Here is a 13,358-nt window from a genome sequence, read left to right as displayed (position 1 = left end):
TTTCATTGAACAGAAAGGACTTTTCTCAGTTGTTGTTTATGGATGAACCAAGTGAATCACTTGAGGGAGCCTGGAGTAATTCTGCCTTGGAGCGCTCACCTATTGAAGCAGAAGGAACGTGTGTTCCATGTTCTTGCTTGACTGGGTGTGAAACATGGTTGCTACCTACAGAGTCATACAAGGTGAAGTGAGAATTAGACAGCAAAGATATATTTTTTACTATGACCGTTCTCTCAGAATATTAATTGATTATAGCAGATTAGTAAAGAGGAGTAGTTTACTATTTTAGTAAATGAATATTGACCATGTCATCATAATTTACTTTTTTAATATCACACTTTGTACTACTTATTACACTTGTAATTGTTTGTTTAATGCTGAAGTTTCTCCACGAGACTGTCAGATTTATAAGCAGACGATACAGTTTTGCTTTACTGAAAACTATATTCCGTGGGCCTGCTTCAGGTCTGTGGCACCTGCTAGGCTATTAGTAAATATGTAATGAACTAAATTTTTATTGTTGAAGCATACACTGTGTTACTCCAGCTCATTGATAAAACTAGATCATAGGGCACAGTGAAATCATAATTGAAAGAGAAGAAGGTCTTTGACACTTTATAAAAAGGGCAAGAATCTTTGATTTTTTTTAAATAAAGATTTATCTGTCTGTGATAGCTTTAAGGCAAGCTTTCAAAAGGCAGTGAAAAGCCTTTAGTTTTTTCTTGGTAAATATAATATTCAAATAATTTAGTTGAACAGTAGTTTCCCTAATTCTATTAGTTTAAATTTTCATAACTGTGTTATAATGACTCTAGTGTAAATTATAATTTAAATGTTACAATTTTTTGTTATTCAAGGTAAAATATTTCAAAATTTATGACACTGTTCACAGGTGTATTATCTATTCACAATCTCTTAAAATTGCTTATTAAACTCTTAGAGAAGTATCATCTCATCATGTCTATATGGGTCTCAATATCATAGAGTGGTATCTGATTCTCGTTATAAAAAGAAATATGTTAAATATATAATTTATTTAGGAACAACTTCATGGTGATTCTGAAGTTGTTTCCAAAGGTAAGAACATAAAATGTAAATATGGTGAGTAACTAGAAGTCACCACAATAAAGTGTGGTTGCTGACATAAATAAGCGTATCAATGGAACAAATGACAATAACATGGTAGGAGGCAAAGTCAAATCTAGTTTGGGAAAGAAGAGTCTTTGCAAAAGTGAGGAACTGGGTTAGGGAATAATTTTTGGAGAAGAAGAAAGAAGGATTTGAAGCCCAGATCCACCACTTAAGAGCTCTGTGACTTGGGGCAAGTTACTAAACTCGTTCCATCTCTTATTTCAAGTTACAGAATGGGCATAATTGTAAGAAATGACGAGAACACAAACCCAGTGCTTTCAAATTTAGGCTATTCTGAACAATAAAGGCATCAAAAGAGTAACATTTTATGGTTCCAAACTCTAAATATGTGTGGGGTTCCTTTCCAAGCATGAGTGTTGCGGTAAACTGGGTAAGACAGTGTTCTTCCCAGGACGTAGGCGAAAGGGAACTGTTTGGTACATATTCTTCCTTGTCATGTCTTTTATTTTCCTGTGGCACAAGCCCCACCCAGACACTCCTCAGTTCTCCCTGCAGGGTTGAACTGACTCTTTCACCTCTATCTCTACTCCTAATTATTATTATATTATTGTCATATGTTTTTTATTCCCTTTGTAGTGTTAGAACCAGAAAGTAATGGAGAGGCGAGATCCTATTGCTGGCCAGTGGGAGTAGAATCAGTGTGCAGTACAGCTTTGATCAAGAATTGTAACTCTACTTGGTGGAAAGCATTCTGTGTTTTTAACTGCCCTCATTCTTGTGGTTAAAAGAATGCAAACAATTCTACAGTCCCACCTCTTTTTTTCCCTTGTTCTGTTTTCTTTCCTCTCCGTCTTCAACGTCTCTCTGTGTCCTCAGGGCCTGCGTGATCTGAACAATCTATTGAGAATTAACTAACTTCTGGTTCCAAAAGTTAGTGTTGATTCTTTTTTCCTTCTTCTTATATAATGAATTTTGCCTGATTCATAATTATTACTCAAAAACAAAAAAATAACAGCATCATAATGTTAATAGAAAATTGGGTTTTGTTATTTGGGAAGAGAATAAATACTTAGGTTCTTATGTCGCACAACAAAAGATATGTTGGCTGATAGAATACTTAGTTTCTTATACCATACAACAATACACTTTTTTTGTGACTAAAATAATTAAATGTAAAAAATTCAAATGATTAAAACATTAGAAAAAAGAATAAATAGATGTTGCTTAAATCCAAAAGGGTGATGGATTTCTAAGCTTAAATGACAAGAAGAAATTTTAAAGAAAGAAGTAAATACTTGATAACACAAAATTAAAAGTTTTTATTTGAAAAAAGTTGTTTGATATATTTATGTCTCTATATTTCCTCTCTAATCAATGTTGAAGTTCAAACTACAAATTAAGACACAATGTTTTCAGGGAATATGATAAAGGATTATATTAGTATATAAAACTCATTGGTTTCAGGACCTCATTATATGTTTTTTTAAATTAGTGAGAACAGCCTAAAAGGTTTTGTTTATATCTACTAATGTGTACTGTAATAGAAGTGAAAACGCAGACATTTAAAAATATGTGTTTATTACTTCATTTAAAATGGTAATAAACTGATCTCACGTTAGCACAAATACATATTTTGATGAAAATATATTTCCAAAGCAAATTAGTGAGAATGGAGCATTGTTTCATACTTTTGTACATTTCCTTAGTATCTGGCTTTATAGATGGGCTCTCAGATCTGCATCTATATTTAATTTGTGGTGACAACACTGATCCCTGGCCTCTGGAAAACTGCACTGTACACTCACCAGAAAATGAGAGTGAAAGAGGCTGATTATATCTTCATATTGTTTTGAAAGTAGTTTGACCTTGCAGAGCCCCTAAAAAGTTCTTGGGGAAACAGGGTTCTCTAGCTCAAACTCTGAGAACCATTGTCCTAGACTAATCAGATCCATACCAGAAGGTGGGATTAATAACAATGTCACGAAAGCTGCATGGGTGCTGTCTAATTAAGCAGGACTGGAATGGGTGTGAAAGTGACAGTCACAAAGTTCTCTAAGCCATAAAGTTTATTGTTATGTAGCCATTCAAATTAGATTAATCACATTCATTAAATGGAAGCATGTTTATGTTATAAAATTGAATACAAAATTATATGTTTAATGTGGTCAGTTACAATATCTACAGATTATACATTTTAAAAATGACTGGAAGTTAGATCTAAATAAAGCTGTTAAAACTTTTTTTTTAAGGGACTGAAAAAAATCTAGAAGTAAATGCCCCCCAAAATAGTGATTGCCTTTGGGATATGGATGTGTATTTCCAAAGGTTCAGTAGTGAAAAGAGTGAGAATCCAGTCTCCATCTCCTGGGCTATCATGGAATTTTAGGCCACTGAACTGTTTTCTCCCAGGGTTCCTATTTCTCTCGCTTAATGAATCAATTCTTTGTTGGTTAAAATTAGGTCCAGAGTAGTCGTTTCCCAAATAATTCATTTCCTTTATCTTTGATGGATGGAATTTTCAATAAGGTGTGTCAGGAACTTGTCAGATGATGTGACTTTGCTGAAAGGGAATTTCAGCAGATGTCTATAGACTGACTCTCCCATTGCTACTTTGTTTGGCTTCTGAGGCAGCTTGATGATCTGTGTCAGGACACGTCATCCATTTCCTTCCTCCGCCTGTTGCTTAGTGGTACACTCCCACACTGCTGTTTAGTTTGTAAGTTTCCCATTTTTTCCTCATCCATTTGATCTACAGCATGTTTCCCTGCCTAGATTAATGAATGAGCATCTCTTTTGTGCAGGCACGGTGCAGGACTCTGTCTGCTCGGTCCCTCAAATAGCCTAATGTCCAGTAGTGGGTTTTCAGAGTACTCCTCCGACGCTTGATGGGTTTTCATGGCAGGGTCTGCAGATAGATCAATAGCTTCTGAGGGAACACACATGAAACAAATTTGTGCACATTTAATATATAAAGTTTGAATATAGGAATTAACTTATTTTTCCCAGAAGTCTCAAGATATTATTAACTGTTACATTCTTAAAATGTGTTCAATTGCTACTGAGTTGGTTAGCCTGTCTCAGCTAACATTCATTTATAGTATAGGTTGTTTCAATTAACCCATTTCAGGAACTTGGAGAATTACTTTCTGTTTGTTGTCTGAATTGCAGTTTTATCTTTATTGTGTCAAATTAGGTGCATCCCTAATGTCAAAAAAATGGATAAATATATCAAAGATAGTTGGAGAAAATGTAAAATTACCGGTGAAAATACTACAGTTCCGTGTAAGTATGTAAATACTAACAGTTAACAGAATTCTGTTATAAATATAGAAAGGGATTCCATATGTGCTGGGCCACGTGAAACTTCAAGAGTGTGAATTTTTGGAAGGAGGCATAACCAAAAGGTGAGATTAGAAAGTACGATAAGGATGATCTCACAGCGATGTATTTGCCTTTGGTCACCATCATATTTGCTGTTATATGCTTCTGTCAAATAGTATCCTGGATCATTCTGATATTTTCAGAACAACTGCTCAAATAATGCCCTCCAGTATTGTAGATGGACCTATAAAAGCCTGGAATAATGATAATAAAATTAACATTTGTTAAGCACTTATTATGTTGTTGGAATTGAGAATACTCTACTTTAATTCTCTCAACACCACCATGAGGTAGATACTATTATTATTTCCATTTTATGATATGGTAACTGAGTCTTGGAGAGATTAAGTAACTTATTCAAAGCCATCCATTTATTTGCGGTGAAGGAAGGACATTTATCTCCCAGGTTGTCTTCAGACCTCCCATTGTCTTCAGACCTCCCATTCTTAACCACTAAATATGCCATCTTACGTGAGCATCATTAAAAAACAAACAAAAAACAAATGAAAGTTAAACTATTTTAAAGAACTTATAAAACTATCATAGAAATGGAAGAAACGAGAGCCTAGAGCCAAGTTCACCTTCCAATTCTTTCTTGTAGGATTCTTTTTGTAGAAAGCAATGAAGAACACCGCCAGGCCTAACTCTAAAGATGCTTCTCTGACTCTTTTGATGATGTCATTTGTATCTACACGATTTAGCAATAGGAAGTTTTCTTGGGATTCTCCTTGTTGTTCAATGCACTTTTCTAGAAGGCTTAGCTTCCTATCCTATGTCATGAGATTCATCATTATCAGGGTATCATTAGTAGTGAAGTCCTTCTTGGGAAGGAAGATTAGTCCTTCCTTGACTCTCCTATTTTATATTAATCCTTCTCCCTAATGATGCCTATTTGTTCTTTTTCTTTGAATATAGACTATTGCTTCATATTTAAAAGACCTAACTCCCATGCTTAGTCAAGATAGATATATTTATTTGCATGTACACATAGCTCAGTTGCTCTAGTGGTAGAACCTCTTCTACTGTGTCATAGCCCTCCATTTTTATTTTTCTGTTTTGTTATTTTTATTTGTTCCTCTCTACTATTTGGGAATGTTATAATCACTGGTTTCTATTTTATATCATTTCTCCAATTCAAAATAAATATTCTTTGTTCCAAGTTGTAAAAATTCCTCAAGTCTGTTTAGCTATACTCCTTTGAAACAAACCGTCTCAGCACTTCATAAGAACATGCTCCTAGTCTAGTTATCTCTCCTTTGGATCATAATCTCCAGGGGAATTCTGAACCACTGTGGTTCTCCTCGATGACTGCTTCAGAAATTGTGAAAAACAGCTTATTTCTTCCCAAGATCTAGCCATTCCAATCTCCAAGAGCTCCTGCTTATTTGTTTAGTTTTTATACTAGTTTCTGTTATCCACCAGGAACCAATTAACGGTAATTAACACCAGCCTTTGAAAGTCAATTAGTTGTAAACCACCCAAAAATCAGAGCACAGGATTTCTAAGAATTATACAAAATTAATTAAACCCACCTTCTATGGAAAAAAATAAATCTTGGTTCCTGCCAAAGCTAGTAAGTTTTCTGTAGGAGATTTGAGATCTTACATTTTCTTCCTGCCTCTGTGGCTTGGCCACCCTGCCAAGAAAGGAAATTACTTTGATTTTCTCTCTGTAAAACTAGCCCTTGCTCTCTGTGATGTTTAAATAAATTTCTTCCTAATTAACTTCCTGGTTAATTTCTTATATTGGTTGTGGAAAAGTTTCCTGTTTCCTAAAGTTACATGTCTTTTCTACCATCTTTGTTACTGGCTAATAGTATATTCACTGAAACAGTAGTATAACAAAAATCTCTTTTGCCCTTTCTGACATTGTTATGTACAGTGATACCTCTTTTGTGTTGTTTTAATCCCTCCCTTTCATCCTTCCTTCCTTCCTCATGTTTCAAAATTTATTGTCAATTACATTTGATGTGGGAAAGAATGAAGACAACCCAGTTCTAATTTTGTTTTGAACAATTTAATTTCATTCCATTACTGCTGAGAAGATGACAATCAATCTAGAATACCCTGTTTTGCCTCATTCCTATTTTGTTTCCCTTCTGACATACCATAGTTTTAAAGAAAAAGTTAAGGTCACTTATGCAGGTTAATAAGGGCGGTTGAAAATATCTCTAACAATAAAATTTGTAATAAGCATATGAAGTTGTAAAACATTTTCAAGTATTCAAGTGAAAAGATAAAATATAGAAAAACAAATATTAAACTTTCAATTCTTGATAACGAAATTTTTAAAAAGATATTTGTAGATGTACATTGTAAAAATTCAAGTTTGGTTTTAATTCTCGATGAGAGAATTTTTTTTTTTTTCGAGGAAGATTGGCCCTGAGCTAACATCTGCCAATCCTCCTCTTTTTGCTGAGGAAGACTGGCCCTGGGCTAACATCCATGCCCATCTTCCTCCACTTTATATGGGACGCGGCCACAGCATGGCTTGACAAGCGGTGCCTCGGTGCGCGCCTGGGATCCAAACTGGCAAACCCCGGGCCGCTGCAGCAGAGCACGGGCACTTAACCACTTGCGCCACTGGGCCAGCCCCTCCATAAGAGAATTATTAAAGAGTTATTTAAACTTGTAGGTTTTCTAAAAGTGCTGTAGATAAGGATAGCTGGCCAAAAAGTGTGGTTTACTCTATTCTCCTTTGAAGCTAAGATAATTTAAGAACTCTATTAGTGGCAACCTGCATAATAAACTATGCATTCTTGACTCATCCTGACATACACCAAGTAAATTTGGGCAAGTGAAAAATATGTTAATACTTTTGCAATTATAATCTCTTTCAATGTAACACCTTGCAAATCTAACAGAGCAAGATTCTAAAGTTGTTAGTCTGTTTAGGCATCAATTTGTCAACATGAAATGGAGAAAAAGGTGTCATGTAATTTACCCTGTGTGATTCTCAGATAGACTTAATCAAAATTAAGCTGCTTTGTGTGATCATTAAAGGTTGCATAGTGACTTTTTTTTAACTTGTATCACAACATCCATCTCTAGAATTTCAGAACCTATCATTTTTCCAGCATCATAAAAAACTTAAAAATCATTGTGCCAGCTTATCAGAACTAAATTATTTATCATTTTAAAACTGTGTTTCATAATAAAGTAATTCTATCATTTGTATTTACTTAAATTGAGGACATTTCAAAAATCAAAATAAATAAGGCAGTTAGACTAAATGACCCAAACGAAATCCTTTTATAGTTTGACTTTCTAGCAGGTGCAAAACACTTTATATGAAAAAAAAAAAAATCTCAGACTATTCAAACTGCATATTTTTCTCATTAAAATGCAAGTTTTAAGGGTCCTGATTTCATAATGATTTAGTTTTACTTTATGGAATTCGATTTACATTCATTTAATAGGCTTCTGCTAAATCACTGGTTATAATTAAAAAACACATTTCAAAAACTTTCATGTTTAAAGATGTATTTAAGATTAATCTGTAAGGTCCAGGCTATTTTCTTATAATGTGGACTGAGTTAAACAGTAGAGTGCTGTTTATACTCTTGGAATTTGGGTAAACTCAAGTGAATAAGATCTGCTTTTGAATTTGATTATAAAATATGTATTAAAAGAAGTAAAATTAATTAGCACTGAGGTACAATAAATAAATGCCTTCTTACTTCCAAATTATCCTTTAAAAAGGCAAGTTAAACTCATTATATTGCATATACCATAACATCAACATGATCCAAATCCTTACCCATTTTTAAAACACTAAAATAATTTTCTAAAGAAAAACATTTTTTAATATTTAAAGATCTATATCATTTATTGTGCACAATGGGTAAATAAGGTCTGTAAAACACAACTCGTGAATAGGAAATGCAGCCAAGATTTATATAGCATTGCCATTTCTTGTTAAAACCATTTCTGGAGACTTTCTAAGGTATTTCATTCTAGGATGTTTCCATTTATTTCTATTTATAGCATTACGAAGGCCATGGGCACTTCAGACCAACCAGGTTTTTCATTTACATTTTATTAACCTGGGAATATACATTAAGAAATTACATCCTCAAGCACATACAAATTGGTCTTTTATTCCTGTTTAAAACACTTTAACTTGGGCTGATGTATTTTTCAGCTTTCTTCAATTTCCTCCTGAGTTTCCATTGTCTAGATTCAGCAGACAGAAATTTTTCCAAGTGGAAACAATATGATATGAACCCTTGATCAGACAAAAAAATACAAAAAAAAACATTATACTGAGAAATTACTGGTAAGAATAATTTAAAAGCTACTCATTGACTTGGTAAATTAAGGCTTTTTAGGAAACATTTATGTAGGTTATGATTATCCAATTATTACAGAGTCAACCTATATAAGTATGGTATATATCTATTCTTGAATATAGATTAAATTTGTAGTTTATTGAATGAATGAAATCATTTTATCCTAAAAAACGGCTGAGAAACTGAGCAGAGCCAAGGACTTCAAAAGCAGCTTTGTTTTTGTTATACTGAACTTGTGAAACACTAGAGACTTGGTTTCTGGTCAAAACAGTTGTTTCTACTCTCATATTATGGGCATTCTAATTTAGGGAATTCCATTCTGTATACTTAATTTCCCTGAGAATCTTAACTGGAAATGATCTGCCTTGTCCTTAGCCAGTCATGCAGGTCTGGTATGCAGATGCTATATTTCATTCTAACAAAGTTACAGTGGTAGATAAATTGATACTGTGACTTGGTTGGGAGAGTAAAATTTGCTATGATAAAAAGAATAATAAGGCCATATTTTCATTTCATTCTGGAGGAATGACCTGAATTTAGTGATTCTAAGTTATTTTTATTTCCTCCATTTCCCTACCAAATACCAAATATATATCTATTTATTTTTGAGGTGATGCATACATAACACATGGACTCAGAAAATATGATATTTGTGAAGAATCACATCTAAAAGGACTAGCATCAAATTTTTCTTTATTGAATAAGAATTTTTTTAAAATGATATAATTGAAAGAGTGGTTTTCCCCCTCCTGCCCCAAAGGCAGAAAAATTTCAGCAGTACTGTTTTGTCTCTATCACTGCTGGGCAGGAGAAAACCTAGCGTGCATATGATTTCATATTAACCTACTGTTGCTTAGCTATATATTTTTTGTTTTAGAAAGATCTCTTAAATTTAATCCAAAACGCTGGCTAATTAATGGGGGGATATAGGAAAAGGACCAGAGAGGGGAGGAAAGTAGAAATTGAATGGGTAGGATAATTGTACAGATACACACCTTCTTACACTTAATAGTAAAATCTATTCTAAAATGCTATGTCTCTTTTGTATAAAAAAGGAAATAAACAATGATTTGTTTATTAAAAGAGTAAGTTCAGAGCCATCTTACCACTTAAGGAACTAGCATCAGTTGAGTTGAATACAAATCTTTGGTCTAAGTTTTCTTAGCTGTGTTATTCAAGTAAAGAGTAAGCAGTGACTTCATACGGAGGGAACTACGTTGCCAATGGTCTTTAGTGTATCCTTTTACATCCAAGAACTCTGTGGATTTGTTATTACATCATTATAAGTTTTGCTTTAAATTTTAAATGTTTATAATATCATTTTGATGAAATTTTATTTTCAGCTAGAACATGATGACATTTTTATTTCTCAATTTTTTCAGAGCATTAAGATTATAGTATATGACTTGAGAGTAAGCATTAGTGTGTCGAGATAACATATGTTCTCAATACGTAACTGACACATAAAAGAAGAAAAATGTGATTTAATGAAGCAATTTCAGTATTTGTAACTTAACATATGGTTTGAGAAGAGGATAAAATCAATAAACAATGTAGACCTAAAAGCTCACAGACAAAACTACTTCTTAGGTTAGATTCCACGTTTTATGACATTTTAATGTTGTGATCATCAAGCCTTTCTTATTCTCTCCCAAAAATATGCTATGGAAAAAAGAAACATTTCAGAATTTGATTTCAATTTTATAAACAGCATAGCATGTCAGTTTCTATTCTGACAAAGAAAATGAAACACTTTTTCTCCCTATTTCACATTAATTCACTAATCGATGTTGAACTATGCTTTACCTATCTGAATCTTTGTATCCACTATATAATATATGTTATGTAAGATCAGAGAACTATATTAGGCATCTTGAAAGTATACGAAGAAATAATTTATATCATAGAGAAAAGTTTCGTGGTAAAACTTGTTATTTCTAGGTCACTTTTCTTTCTTTCTATTTTTTTTTAAGGTGAAGTTTTCTTTTTTTTTTTTTGAGGAAGATGGGCCCTGAGCTAACATCTATTGCCAATCTTCTTCCTTTTTTTCCTTTTGTCCCCCCAAAGCCCCAGTAGATAGTTGCACGTCAAGTTGTACATCCTTCTAGTTGCTCTATGTGGGATGCTGCCTCAGCATGGCTTGATGACGGTGCATAGGTCTGCGCCCACGATCCAAACTGGCGAACCCTGGGCTGCCCAAGCGGAACGCACAAACTTAACCGATACACCACTGGACTGGCTCCTTGCTTTTCTATTTTTATTTCAGGATGTTCTGTGAACTGATACAATTGATGACCACAACTTCCGAAACACCTCTATCGTATTAAAAAAAAGAGGATATATGTGTGTATATATGTATAGTATATATCTCATATATATTATGTGTAGTATGTAGTTGTTACAGATTAATTTGATACTTATCCTTACCAATCCAAACTTTCTTACCCATGAGCTTCCCATAAGTGACATGTCAGTCTCCCCTTATTTGATCTCAATTAATATTTGTGGATATGATGAATGTCAATGAATGATGTGGCAGTCTGGCTCCAACCTGCTTACTTTCTGATAGTCTCAGATGTTTTTCAGGATGCAATAGCATATTGTTACAGAAATGTATCCCCTTTACCCCCACACTCTAGCTGTGTTACATAACCATGTCCACGAGATATCCCACATGTCGTGCTCTGTCTTGGCCCTGCGTAAACTGCCAGCATGAGCAAGCGGCTTCTTGCCTTGTTACAGGAAGAGGTCTACTTTAAGAATTGAGTTGAATTTTGAAGTTCTGTTTATACATCTTCTGAAATAGGGAGGCAAAAGATGTCATGCTGGATCATATTAAAGACCAGAAAACTCTCAATTTCTAATGTAGTATTTGGAAAAATGAATTGTAGTGAATTTGGGGCACCATCTTTCAGAGGCCTATCCAAGATGTGATACTACTAGAGGAGACCAAGCAAGGATCTAAGTCCCTGTATAAATGGGGAAATGGGTGATATGTATGGGAAAGACGGGAAGGAGTGTTGAAGGCCATATAGATCATTAGGAATGTTGACACTGACTTCATGTAAGTACTGTGAATAAGTGTTTGCCCTATACAGCTTCTAATACCTGACTATCTAAAAAATATATACGTGTTATTTTAAAGTGTTTGTATATGTGTGTATATGCATATGCTTGCACACATGCTTTCCTGAGTTCATATAAATTTGTATTTATACTACTACTATGTCTTGAAAATAATCTGGTTTTCAAGGAGGATCATAAAATATACACAACCCTTCTTATCTTTACTCTCTTTTCAATCACTAACAATTCCTTGAGGACATCAAGTGTCATGACAAATCAAGTTGACTACATTTCAAAGGAACTTGAATTTTTGTAGAAACAATAAATGAGAGGTAAAGACAATTGGGATATACAAGTTATGAAAATAATATAACAATCATGGTATTTAAGGATTTAGGTGCTTGTTGGCACCATTGGGCTCTGAATCATTCTTTGTTTACTAAGCAGCATTGTTAATGATGCTTTCTAAGTATTCTAAATTTAGACTTTAATATAGTATAGGCAAACGCTATATTTTTAAATAAGGTAAATGAAAAACCAAGGTGAATATATCCCTTGTTACTAGTAACCACATCTTCAATGTGGAAGAAATACAGATTTGGGCCATTTGTGTATGATTTTCACAGGGTGCATGTCTAATCACAAAGAAAATATTTTTCCCAGTTTTAAAAAAATGAAGTTACTAAACACATGAAACTTTTGTTGGATTAAAAATACATTATAAATGCACTGATTGTTTTCAGTGAAAATTTGCTGCTTTATGTATACTTAAAAGGAAACTACTACCTCACTCCCCATTCCCTGCAAAGCACCTGATCAGGCCCTAGAATATATCAGCACCATGAGAAGTTATTGGCAAGGATGTTTGGGCACAGTGAAGGAGATGATGTGGTATAAACAAGGATTACGGAAATGAAAAGAGGAAGTATGGTTGATATGAAGGACATTTTAGTGATCAATGTAGAGACATTAACATAGATCAATCAATAGACATGGACACAGATTAACTGAAAGGTCGTGGAAATATATTGCTGTGGAACATAAAGAAGAAAGAGAAGTCAACGTTAAATTCTAGGTTTATGTCTTGTATGATAGAACAGATGTAACACTGAAATAGGGAACACTAGTAGTTAAGTCAATGTGGGGGGACTCAGGGCAGCAAGAATGTTATTTCCAGTTAGGATACATTGATATACCCTGGAGAAGTCGAGAAGGCAGACAGAGATATAAATCTGGAGCTAAGAGGAGCAGTCTGGCCTGGAGATAGCCTCGTTAAAAATTCTCTGAATAGTTATTCACTGAAGTCATAGATGCATATGAGAATATCTAGAGATTATAGTGGAAAAAGAAAAGAGGACCTGGAACAAATTCTAGGAGAAAATATCAATTAAAGTCTAATGCCGTTAAGGTATCAGGTAAGATCAGGTTTGAAAATATACTATTGGGATTATTAATATGAAGGCCATGGGAAAACACAGAAAATACTGTTCTGGTGGAGCCAGACTGAAGTGGAGGGAAGATTATTCCC

This window comes from Ceratotherium simum, chromosome 1, assembly GCF_057802395.1.
Source record: "Ceratotherium simum simum isolate JZ-2026a chromosome 1, ASM5780239v1, whole genome shotgun sequence".
Lineage (NCBI taxonomy): Eukaryota > Metazoa > Chordata > Mammalia > Perissodactyla > Rhinocerotidae > Ceratotherium > Ceratotherium simum.
The sequence above is the reverse complement of the archived record's forward strand: the minus strand, read 5'-3'. Positions refer to the sequence as shown.